This window comes from Delphinus delphis, chromosome 14 (assembly GCF_949987515.2).
Source record: "Delphinus delphis chromosome 14, mDelDel1.2, whole genome shotgun sequence".
Classification (NCBI taxonomy): domain Eukaryota; kingdom Metazoa; phylum Chordata; class Mammalia; order Artiodactyla; family Delphinidae; genus Delphinus; species Delphinus delphis.
This window is the reverse complement of record NC_082696.1, coordinates 35,666,238-35,679,560: the sequence shown is the minus strand read 5'-3', so window position 1 is coordinate 35,679,560 and position 13,323 is coordinate 35,666,238. Positions and strand designations below refer to the sequence as shown.

The following is a 13,323-nucleotide window of genomic DNA, read 5'->3' as shown; positions in this document are numbered from 1 at the left end:
TATGATCCTTTGTATTTCTGTGGTATCAGTTTAAAGTTTCTTCTTCAGTTCTGATTTTACTTATTTGAGTCTTTTTTTTTTTCAGGTGAGTCTAGCTAAAGGCTTGTCAGCTCTATTTATCTTTTCAAAGAACCAGCTCTTAGTTTCATTCATCTTTTCTATTATGTTTTTAGTCTCTATTTCACTTATTTCTTCTCTGATCTTTATTTCCTTCCTTTCTAGTTTGTTGAGGTGTAAAGTTAGGTTGTTTGTTTAATGTTTATTTTAATGCATTAAAAATACAAATATTACCTATATATTTTGCAGTTTTAAGTCTTGATATTAGAAAGTACAGTGAATGACATCAGCAATCTTTATTTTGTGGCCTCCATAAAAAGTACTTGCACCATATGATGATTATGAGGGCTTGAAGCACTGTTCCAAAGAATTGGAAGGAGAAAAATCTAGAGAAAAGGCTTTAATAATTAATGGAGCCCCATAATAAACCAGTCATTTCTGTTTTAGTGACAAAATTAAGACCCATTGTGGACAATTTCACATTTGCTTTTCCCTGAGTTTAATTTGTTTAAGAAAGTCTAGTATATTTTTTTTGGTAGATTTATAATATTTCCCTAAGCAAATTTGATACACAGAAGAAGAAATAGAGAATGATCTAAGAATGCTTCTGAGAATGCTTTTTCCTATCTAAAAATGATAAATAAGGTCACTCACCTTAGATATTTTTAAACCTATAAAGGCAGTGTTAATTTTTGTTTGGTTGCTTTTTATCATTTTACTTTTGTCCTTTCAAATTAATTTATAAAACAAGGCAAGCCTTTTGCTCAAGTAATTTTTTGAAATGGCCTTCACTTTATAAGATCAAATTTAATCAGTGAGTTTTAACTTGTATGGAGTTTATTATAACTGAAATTACTTTGTCATGTTAAATTAGTCGTGTTTGGCTTTTAATTAATTACTTCATTTCTACCTTCTGTTTGTATGGAGAGGAGTGTATATAATTGCAGCAAGATCCCAGTCCTTTATAATGAAAGTGATGACATAAAATTGTCAAACAGTTCTCATGCACATCTAACAAATTATTCTCGACCTTGTTCAGTGTTGTTGATTTTGGCAGTGGAAGACTATTAATTTTAGATTTTTACACTTTTGTATACTGTGTCTCTTCATTTTTGATTTGTTACTTGTTAGGTTTAACTTCAGTATAACTTCTGACCCACTTGATGTGTTGTTATAAAGTGTTCTCCCTCCCCCCCCTTTTAAAATATAAACATAAGTTATAAATGTAAAAATATCTAAAGAATATAGATATTTCATAAAACTTTGTATCTTTACATTATTGGCTATAGTTTTCAGACTTACTGAACATTAGTAGTAAAGGAGAAAATTCTTGTTAACCATGTTAAAATTATGAAGATGCCTGATTAAGAAAAGCTAGTTTTCTGTCATTATTCCCTGTTGATGTAGTCTGAAAGCTAAGTGAATGACAAATAACACTGTTTAATGCTTTATTTTTTACAGCGGTTTCACATCCATTTGACCTTATTATTTTGCCTCTGTTAGAGATGAGGAAGTGGCCAAGGCCTAGCCCAGTCCACTTAAATAGGAAGTGGCCAATTTGAGACCAAAACTCCTCTTTGTCCCTGAAATTCTCTCCTTTTTTGTAGATCATGTTGCCTCTTCACCAAAACACAATTCTACCTTTAGAATATGCCAAGATTAAAAGGCAAATGGTAGCATGTTACAAGTTTCTTTTAAAGCCAGTTTTTTCTCATCACTCATGGGGCCATGGCAGAATGATTTGTTTTTACTAGAACTTATTTTTCCTGTTGATACAACATGTAGTCAATGCTGCTATATATAGTTGTGGTCACAGTGGTTACTCCTATAAAACATTTTTCTCATATAAAATTCATAGGAGAAAAATGCTGATCTCTAGAGTTGTCCAGAACAGTTCAGAAATCAACTGTAGTAGTTTGTCTTCAGTGAAGTACCCAAAATAATACTCTCTCAGTGTTTTATACCAATATACTTGGATAGACAAATGAGTACCCAAAGCAGCCATTTTCAAGACTTCCTTGAAATTTTTTTTAAACATTAATGCAACTTTTATATGCTATAGTACTTGGTTAAATATAAGAAAATTATCTTAAATTGTCATTGCACTAAATGGGCCGTCATGTGCCCTATTTGTTTTGTGGCTTATTTACTGGACATCCTGCCTTACACTGCTGGTGGTTTGAGAAGTACTGAAGTATAGATAAATTTAATTTTAGATACCATATGGACATTAGTTTAGACTAAAGTTATAATACTGTGTAAACCAGTTGTTATTTTTTTTATAGCTAGCCAGTATAGTTCACATGATTTAAAGTAGAGAATATTGGGAGGTCATAGTAGCAGGTGATGAAAGTTAATGTAATTTTTTATTTTGGACCAAATGAAAGAGTCCAGTAACATGAAGCCTATGAATGCTTCATTAATCAGGATGGAAGGTGGCCAAAACTGAAAGACTTGACTAAAGGACTGAAAGATTTTAAAGCTGTGGAGGGAGAAAAGAACCATTAACATTATAACAACAACAACGGTGTTTTAAATAAGAGAGAGAAGAGAAACTGAGGTCACTTGTTTGAGAAAATGACTTATGAATGGCTTGAAGTGGAAGAAATTAGTCTTTGTATAAGTAGTTTCCATATTATAATGATAGTAGTGTTACTAATCACAACCTGTGGTGTTTTGCTGACATAATGCTTGTGCCTGTTTCCATTATGCATTATCCTTTCCCAGGATCCATGTTGTCAATTTTTTTTCCTTTGGCAGCCATTTGAATTAAAGGTGGTCTCTTCCTGTTGACCTTTCTTTCTGAAATACTTTGTTTTTTGCCTGTCTTTTGCCAGGATGGTTGGGTATTTTCCTTTTGATTAGAGCTATGAAAGATTAGAGATTAGGTATGAAGTATTTCGATCTTATAACATGCCTGGTGGGAAATAGATGCTACTTCATTTATCAGTGAGAAAAATAAGACAGGGTGACACTAAATCAGAACATGATAGTTGGATATGAACTGAGTCTAGGTCATAGTACAATACAGTATTCATTACTATCAAAATGTGTGTCTGTGTGTGTGTGTCTCTGTGTGTGTGAGAGAGAGAGAGAGAGGGCAAGGGAGAGAGATGGAGAAAGAGAGACTCTTTTAAATTATTTTGCATTAGAAATCAGAAGGAAGCTATTTGCATTATTTATAAATTATATTTCAACTTGAGATATTTAAAAAAGGCTTATAAAAACAGAAAGAAGCCTGATACTGCATATCATATTGTATTAATTCAGTTTTAAGGATCATGCCATCTACTTAGTTCTGAATGAATCACTTTTGCTGTTAATGGTACTTTTCCTTGAATTTAAATTTTAGAGAGTCATCACTTGACTTTTTCTTTTATACTTCTGCAACTAAATGACTTTGCCAAACTGGATGTTTTGTTAAATTAATGCTATCATAATAGTTTTAAATTACTATTTCTGGTAAACCAAGAAAAAGCAAAAGTCTATCCCCTACTAGCTCCAAGAAGGAATCATTTAAGATACCTGGATCCTTCTACTTATGATGCTATTTGGATATGGCTCTTTTATTTGCAGGAAAAAGCAGTTGTTCTCTGAAGGCAGAGAGAGCATCCATCTTAATGTTCCAGCTCTAATGCTCATATTTTCAAACCATGGCAGTAAAACAGTCTTTAACTGTTGTTACAGAATCTTAGGCAGAGGTCAGTTGCAAAATATAAAGTATGATCTAGGGGTCCAAGGCATGAATGGTTTAGGGAAATGGGAAGTTTATGTTCATAGTCAGCATAATCCTCTGGAGCTTTTTTTATAATTCTCAAATGACACATTTTCTATTTTTTGTATTTTTATTTATTTATCAAATGGTTATTTAATTTAGAACTATATTTCTAGTGTTTTTCAAATTCAAACACAAACTAGTGTCTTCTTCTCACTCCATGACCCACCAAGAACCCAACCCTGAGATTTTAATGTGTATTTTTTTTGCCCCAAACCTAAAGGATACAGTTTAATGAATAATTATAAAGTAAACATCTCTGTAACCACCACCAAGGTCAGAATTACAGAGTATTGGAGCATCCCCTTTTGTGGCTATTTTTGATCATAAACACCTCCTCCTGCAGGTAGAACCACTAATCTGACGTTTATGGTAATCACTTCCTTACTTTCCTTTGTAATATTATCACTATCGAATTCATCCCTAAGCAAAATAATTTTGTTTGTTTTTGATGTTTACATATATAAATGCAGGTGTATTTTAATTAATTTTTCTTTTAATGGATTGTTGATGATTTTAAGAAGTCACCTAGGAGATGAATTGTCTCCACATTAAAGCAAGAGTATGTATGTTCATGTCTATGCGTGTTTTGGTCTGTTACTCATCCTCTGCTGCTTAGGTAAGTAAGGTTCTTCTTAACTTTAATTGACTTTTAGATATAGTAACTAATAAGTTGTCATTACATTTTTATCCCCTGTGTTGACTTGTATTTTAATGTTTGAGGTTAAGTTTTGAATTTTATGGAGTTATAGGTTTTAGTGGCGAGTATGTAGGAAGTATTCATAGTTCTGTATCAACATGATAGCACAGATATCCATGATGTTTTTTTTTAGTTAGAAAGAAATTATGTGTTGAGTGCCAGATGTCAAAGTTCAATCATTAGGTGTCACTCATTTTCAGAACTCTAGATATAAAGATTTTTATATATATTAAAATATTTTAACAAATTCTAGGTAACTTAATATCTTACAGAGTAATTAAACTTTTTACAAGTACAGGTTATATGTAAATACAAAGTTTAGGGATGAAGATTTCCAACCCTTACCTTGCTCCCATTAAGAATAGTGCTAGAGGGTTTTTTTCCTTAACAGTATTGGATGCCAGACTTTTGACCTGCTTGTCCTTGGTTTGGAAATGGCCTAGTGCTGTTTATAGTTGTATAACTTTAGCACAAGTGGTTTCTATAGCTACTGTCCAGTACCAGATGTAGAACACTGGGAAGCTTTGATAAGGGGAGCAGGATTTTTAAACAAAAGCCGGACATGGATAATTACCCTGAAGCTGAACTGAGGTCCATTATGTTCAGCACTGTCATTTACATTTCATTTTCACTCTCTGCTGATTATAAGAAGGAAAATCTACTCACTGTTTTCCTCTTCCATCTCTTTGCCTTCTTCCTCTCACCTTATTAAAGAATGCGTATTATACCTTTAATCTGTTTCATGAATCCTCGACAGAATTAGGTGAGCATCACCAATTTGCTGGCTTTTACTTACGATGACAGCATCATTGGTTTCCACTTATCATAGAATAAGTTTCGTAAGCCATTTGTATTCAAGTGTTTGCAGTGAAACTGCTGTTTTGTATAAACTGCTGCCACTTTGAGAATATAAATGACTTAAGGTTAATACTAGTGAGGTAGAAGAAATCATTATCTCATTATCAGGAGCTGTCAGTAAGTGAAAGAACAACTTAAACCTGACCTATAATTAAAATAGCCATTTGGTTTTCTTCCAGATGGTTTTCAGCTTCATCCCCAAAGTGACACCTTTCTAGGGGAAAGCTCTTGTTTTTTTTTTTTGTTTTTTTTTTATTTTGCGGTACGTGGGCCCCTCACTGTCGTGGCCTCTACCGCTGCGGAGCACAGGCTCTGGACACGCAGGCTTCGCGGCCATGGCTCACAGGCCCAGCCGCTCTGCGGCATGTGGGATCTTCCCACACCGGGGCACGAACCCACGTCCCCTGCATCAGCAGGCGGACTCTCAACCACTGCGCCACCAGGGAAGCCCGAAAGCTCTTGTTTTTAAACAGTAATTTTTATAAATTGATGATTATTCTTAGGTATATTGTTGGAGGGTTCTTTGAAAGTAACTCTTTTGGCAGTAAAGGGAAACCGTGAGAGAGAATTTTGGCTTCAGTTAGAATGTGGGTTGGGAGTGATGAGACAGACTGTAGAGTTAAGCAAGGGGATCCAGTTTGTAGTAGAGGGGGACTGGGGGCAAGGAAGTTGAGAAAATTCATACTTGATGACTCCTTTTTTTTTCTCTGTAAAGAAAGATGTAAGTTTTTGTTGAGAGTGAATGGAAAAGGTAGTATGAGAAATGAGAAAACTGTCTTTTACTGATTTTTACATTCATGTATTTTTCATATTTTAGTATGTTTTCTTTTTCTGATTTGATTGCATGTTCCCTGAGGGGAAAGCCATGGCTTTCATCACTCAGCATGTGTTTATGGGACCATTTGTGTCATGTGTTCAGACAGAACAGACTGATAAAACATAGTCCTTATCCTTAGAGAACTTGCATGTGGGAGAAACGATGACCCAACCCATTCCAGCATCACGTGTTTGGTTCTGTAGTGATCAGTGCATATTGCTCTGTGAACACCAGGGAGCGCCTACCTGAGGAGATGGTGCTTGAGTCAAGAGACCAACATTTTCAGCAAAGGTACAGAGACATGAGAGGGGTTATGGTGCATTCAGGGAACCCTAGACATTTAAGCATGACTGAAATACTAAGTATGTGGGGAGGAGTGGCTTGAGAAGTGGAAAACCAAAGGCCTGCCTAGTGTTGAAGGTCTTTACATACCAAAGAGTTTCAAGTTTATCCTATCGGTGATGGCAAGCCCTGAGGAATGTGAGTTAGTAGAGTGGCAGAAGTTCTTGTTTTAGGAAGGTCACCCGGGCTTTAACATGCAGGCAAGTTTTTATTATGGAAAGATGCCTGTGATACCAGCCTGGAGGCTTCTGGCATGGTCATGTGAAGATGATGAGGCTGTCAACTAATAAAGGTAGAAACTGGAGATTGTGGGCAAGACAGTGGAATTGAGAGCTTCAGGGGAGGTAGATGTGCCAGGACCTAACGACTAATTGAATAATTGGGGTAAGGGAGACAGGAGTTAAGGATAACTTTTAGAAATCTGGCTTGGGGTAGCTGAGTAGGTGCATGTATCTTTACCTGTCCTCCCTACTTCCCAAAGGACATGGCGCAGTGCCGCTTTCCTGGACTGCTGCAGGAGTCTTCCAGCTGGTTTCCCTGCCTCTGGAATTTCTCCTACCATTATGTTTCCTGTACGGTAGCCGGAATATCTTTCACAATGTAAACAGATAATGAAACTCCCCTGCCTAAAAGTCATCAATAACTTTGTGAAATTTAGACTAAAATTCAGAGTCCTTCACATAACCTTCAAGGCCGGCCCGATCTTAGGCTTCTGGCCTGTCTCTCCAATTTCATTTTGTGCCACCTTCCCTTTAGTTTTGCAAGCCTTAGCCACACTAGCCTGCTTTTCTTTTCACATTGTTTCCTCCCTCATTGTGTTCCCTAGAATGCTTTCTTCTGGTCTCTTTCTATGAGTAAATTTGACTCATCCTTTAGGTCTCAGATAAATGTCACTTCCTTAGGGAAGCCTTTCTTATGCATTCTCTTCTCCCCCATCTAACTAGGTGTCTCCTTATATTCTTATAGTAACCCTTTTCTTCCCAGTGTTTAATCATGGTTTGTAAATTCATGTTTGGGTATACATTGTTTAATGTCTCTTCCCGCTAGTATATAACTGTGAATTCATGGAGCTTGACTGTTTTGCTCACCACTCGGTAAATATTTATGGAATGAATAGTAATTGTTCAGTGATTGTTTTGGGCCCCTCTAGAATAAAAAACAATCAAATTCAACAGCATTTAAATCATCCATTTGAAAGAAGAGTAGGAATAGATAGTTAAGGCTAGCTAAAAGTTTTCTGTTTCAAAATACACTGAATTTTATCATTACCCTGATATCACTCCTCAAAAGTCAGTGGTACAGAAACATTTTAATCCTATCATACCTAGGCCTCATTTCTCATGAGAAGCAAACCAAAAAAGCAGCTGAATCGCCATACTGTGGAAAATCATAACACCTTCCTTCTGTTTAAGGGAGATGATAACAAAGAATGGCAGATTTCTGGGAGAAGGCAGTAATTAGAAGGATAGTTTTACCTAAATGGAGTTGTGAACTTTAGTTTCTTTAAAGTCTGAGCAGTTTTATGATGTTCAGGACGCTCTTACATATATGTATTCTCCCAGTGTAATCCAGAGTGTCATTCGTTCCATTCAAAGTGTCAGCTTCAGGGCTTCTCTGGTGGTGCAGTGGTTGAGTCCGCCTGCCGATGCAGGGGACACGGGTTCGTGCCCCGGTCCGGGAAGATCCCACATGCCGCGGAGCGGCTGGGCCCGTGAGCCGTGGCTGCTGAGCCAGCGCGTCCGGAGCCTGTGCTCCGCGGCGGGAGAGGCCACAGCAGTGAGAGGCCTGCGTACCGCAAAAAAAAAAAAAAAAAAAAAAGTGTCAGCTTCAGATGTAACTACAAAACATACAGTTTTTTTTTCTTTTCTTGAAAAGTTGTTCCCCTTTAGATTAACATTTATTAAATTACAAGTGGCTGAAGTACTTTCCTTTCAATGTCTCCTGTGTTCTTTTTGATGCTCTACTTTTGATGTAGAGTTATTTGTAAAAATAAAGATTAACTTGAATAAGGTCTAGTTTATGTACTTTTCCTTTATTTTTCTCGAGAATAATTTGCAAATGGACATAAATGACAATGATACACTTTACAGTCACTAAGGTAAATATGTATTTGTATATTTCCACACTATTCTTCTGAAAATGAAATGGTGTGAATAAATGCCAGTGCCCTCTGAAGGAAAATGGCCATCATGTTGCTGCTCTGTAACTCTAGGTGTTTACAGCAATCAGGACTTAGAGACAGTGAGGGAAATAGAGCGCTCCTGACAGTTGGATGCATGATGGTCAGCTCTGCTTTAAACTATCTTTATCCACAGCGGGAAATACTATACAGAAGGATTTATCTGCTTCAGCCAGCAGAGGGCACTGTACACATAAAAGTACACTACCAATTGTAAAGCTTCCTTTGATTTTTTTTGGCAAGTGTGTTAAAATTCCTCGAGTGGTTTATGTTTAGAATTAGCAGTACTGATAGGACAGGAAATTGGCTGGGTGGGACAGTGGTTAAAGGGGTTCTGTCTAAAAGTTTAGATCTGAAATATGTGCTACCAAATATGTTGCTGTTCCGTGAAGAATGTCCTCTAAATGTCAAACTCCATTTTGAACGACCCACTAATCTACCATGTGGGAAGTTAACTCTTTAACCATTGTTTTGATGTAATTTCTACTTAAAAAAAAAACAACAACTGTGATGGAAAACGCATGAGCTTTGAAGTCTGATCTAGTCTACAATTCTGGAAATACTGCTTACTAGATGTGTGACTTGTGGCAGATTATTTAGACTCTTTTAGTCTCTTTCCATATCTGCAAAATTTAGATAATAATCTGTGAAAAGATGCAGAAAATTAAATAATTCACTTATGTAAAACACATAGTTGCAAATATGTATCAGTTGCTTTCTTGAATCAGAACTTGTATGTTTCTTGTCATATTTACAATTGCTGTTTGTCTTACAAAGTTAAGTGATAGGTCTGAAAGCTGTGTATTTCCATTATGTAGCCATCTGTAGCTAGCACAGATTTTCCTACAGAAATTCTTGATTTCTGGTTATAAAAATGATAAACAGTAGATAGTGTAATCAACAATCTTAATATTTTATTCATATTTCCTTAAGTACTGCCATGTGCCAAAATTTAACCAGTAGTTATGAAATTTGGGAAAAGTGGTCTGTAATCTTTCATTGCCATAGTTTTCTTTCTTGGCATTTCCTAATTCTTTGTGTATTTTTATTTTCCATGAAGTATTTCTTGCTTACTAAAGATTGGCAGAACTCAGGTTTCATGATACATAGATGATATCATGACTGATAGTGATAGACAGATTTGGAAGTGTTAGAGAAACCAGAAATCAAACATTGGGGCAAGATTGAGTTAGTGAGGGATATCAAGCATTGTGTTGCTTGAGGATACTCTTCTCCTTTTAAGTAAACCCTTGGCATTTGAGATACTGAGTTGAAAAAAAAATCTGCAGATATTCTTGGTTGAGATGGGCAGGGAATGTGAATAGAGAAGAGTTATCAAAAGGTGATGAAAAATATGTAGAGTTGAATATCATCATCTCAAGTGTGAGCCCTGGTAAACTAAACTAAAGATAGGATGAAAGAGAGAGGGAAAAGAGAAAAAACAGCGAGCTTGCCGTTTTATTCAGCATCAAGTTAACATAAGTTCTGAATGCTGCAAATGGTATTTTTCATAAGGACCAGAGTATATGTTAAATGTGTATTGTTCATAGGTAATGATATTTACATATATGATATGTATGTGATAATATGTGGACCATAAATGTACTGAATGTTTTATGTGGAACATTTTATGAACCATATCTTTTCCACCTAGATGAAAATGGTAGCCAAAGTCTCTGGAGTGTCTGGCTTATCCCGAAGCAGGACTTAACGCTGCTAGTAATAGAACGGCTCTTGCCAGGTCCCTGGCTGCACAAGGGATTTGGAGCTGTTGGGTTCTCCAGGAGTTTTTGTTATGAATGTCTTATTTCACAGTTGGGGGCAATCAATCTTATAGAAGGAGGCGTTCCACTATAGGACCCAAACACATACCTCACATTGATTCTTCTCTACTCCCTGGGAGATAAATAGCATTTCCCCCAGCCCCCAGAGGTTGCATTTCGAAGGTTAATAGTCTTTCCCCACTTTTCCTGTAGCATGTATTTCTCTGTCACTGGGTCTCTGTAGCACTGAATATATGGTCTTTTAGGGGCTTATTTTGCTTTTACTACTATATGTTCTGAGTGAATCTTGAAGTTTAAACTAGTTAGATAAAGAATGCCATAGGTAGTATATGTTTTCTTGATAAACATTAATTAGCATAGGTTTTAATCATTACTTTTGGGTTTTCCAGGTTTCTGCTGTTCATCTGCCTCTGGTCTTTATAGTCTCTTCTTCATCCTCAGTTTGTCCTATGTATATCCTTTAAGTCAAAGACAAGCTATTTGGTTAAGCTCCCACTTTTGTCTATGAGGATACCTACCTTCCATTGTGCTTCAGCTTTTCTCTCCTGCTTCCCCCAGTGAGCTGCATAATTGGCAGTTTAGGTGGGTTAGGCACACAAGTAACTGAGCCTGAGTCAGTCCCCGGCCCATCCTGGTCTTCAGCTGTCTTACCATGCCTCTACCTTTTAATCTAGCACTCTGGGATCACACATTTCTGTCCTGTCATTCCACTGCAGCCCCAGGATATTCACTGAAGTAGTCTGCAGTGCATTTTGAGATGTAGAGGTGCTCTTGCATGGCTTAGAGGAGTCACAGGGAGAAGAGAGGACAGAAGGCAAAGCTGGGAAGGATCTCACTGCCTGACAGTGTTCTGATCCCTCTTGTACAGAAGAGGAAAGTGAAAAGACATTCAGCAAACTGATGTGCAATTGAATCTCACTCCCAAATGTTAAGGGAAAAGCCTCAGAATTGGGGAAAGTTTGAACCCGTTTGGATTTTAGCCAGAATGCTGGAATATTAGATTTGCATTTTAATAAGTTGCATTTGATCCCATTATGGAGAATAGAGAGGGAGCCACAAAGGCAAGGCAACTGGCAGTTTAGGAAAAAAGCAAGGAGAGATGAGGAAGGCTTAAACTATAATAGTGGAGTTACGGGTGAAGAGGAGGAGTGGATTTGAGAAATTTAGGATGCAGAATCTAAGATTTTAGGACTGACTTAATGTGAGAAGAAAAGGGAGAGTGATTTGACCCAGGTTTCTGATTTTGATGACTGGGTGGAGAATGATGCAAAGAGCTGTGAGAAGTAATGTAGCAGGAGAGATGTCACATCTGGACATAGCTTTACATATAACCAAGTAAAGGTATTTCTGCCAGGATTAAGGTAATGTAGTTCAGAAAGTAGGCAAGTTTTCTAGTGATCTTATTTGATATAAGGACAGAATGTAGAACGCCTGGAAGAGCAGATGATGGCAAGTCCCTTCCTTTCCTATGACTCTTCAGTCAGACTTCTGAGAAAAGTTGCCATGCACAAGGCAAGGCTAAATGCTGGACCATCATCCTGTATTGCTGTTCTCCCAGGTCCAGTCTGGAGATGTGGACGTTGAGTCCTCCTGTCCAGTCGACAGTACTGCTAGGGTTATGGTATCCCTCAGGCATCCTGTGGCTCCTTATATCTCCTTCTAGTATGAAAATTTTGTATCATTGAAATAATCCTCTTCGTTACTAGAACAAAGTTAATAGCGTTTCTGATCCAGGTCTCTTCCTTTCTGGGGAGCCTTTGTTCATCACATGTTTATTCCCTGAGATAATCCTTCCTCTTGAGTTGAGGCAAGAGTTAGCTCTTTTGGGGAAAAAAACCTCATTATGTTATAGTTAAAGGGTGTAGTCCCTGGGTCTGGTAGACCTGTGTTCAAATCCTAGCTCTGTCACTTACCAGCTGTATTATCTTGGGCCTGTACTCTTAAATAACGCCTCATCTGTAGATGGTAATAAGAGTGTACTTATCTCTTAGAGCTGATGAGTTTGTATTAGATAGTGCATGTAAAGCATTTAGGATGGTTTTTGGCCCATAATAAATACCCCATAAATACTACCTTTCATTTGGTATTCTTTAACTTTTTATCTTTTGGGGATTATATAGCCTGAAGTTAGTAACCATTGGCATGCTTTCACGTGCTTGCAAGAATTTGGAACTGTAGTATACTTAGTGCCATAAAATTTAAATAGCCACTTTTTTCTTTTTAAATGAATCAGGAAATCTGGGCATGTTTAATAATTTCTTTTTTTGTGTAATTTAAAAAAAACATTCTGGGGCAAAATAGTTTCTGAATAAACAAATCAGCCAACATAATTTTATTTTGGCTAAACCTGGGCTTTTATTAATATTAGATATGAGGGAGAGAATGAAAGTATTCATCTCATACAGGAATGAGGAAAAATACAAAAATATTTTGAGGATTGTTATACTCCAGATATATTTGTAGATATCATTTTGATACTGAAACCAGCATAAATAATTAGGCTTCATATTTTCTAATTATGTCTCCCGCCTATTCTCAGAATCACATTAATCCCTGTACATTTGAATATGAATTTACAGAAATGCATGGGAAATGAGATTTTATTTCTAATTAGATTTTTTTTCACAGTTTAAGGTGGCTAGTGAAATTGGCTGAGAAGCTGATGTTTCAATGTTGTCTGTCAGTCTTCTTATCCTCAATTTTCTAAGCTGAAACATGACATTTTAGCCCAGGTTAATATTTCCAGTTTCCAAATGTCAGTCTAAGCACTAGTCCTCACCTGTCTCTGAAGTCTAAAAGTGTGAAAATCAC

At 36.7% G+C, this 13,323-nt stretch overlaps 1 protein-coding gene across 5 annotated transcripts in view; it reads left to right on the top strand.

Moving 5' to 3' along the window:
- Window positions 1–13,323, top strand: part of TRMT11 (tRNA methyltransferase 11 homolog) — a 62,025-nt gene that overhangs the window by 47,594 nt on the left and 1,108 nt on the right. The window contains exon 13 of one of the 5 annotated variants that reach the window (XR_009521928.1): window positions 6,347–6,498. The exons of the other annotated variants lie outside the window; for them this stretch is intronic. The gene's annotated coding sequence lies outside the window, so the exon portion shown is untranslated. The remainder of the gene's footprint in view (window positions 1–6,346; window positions 6,499–13,323) is intronic. 5 annotated transcript variants of the gene reach the window in all.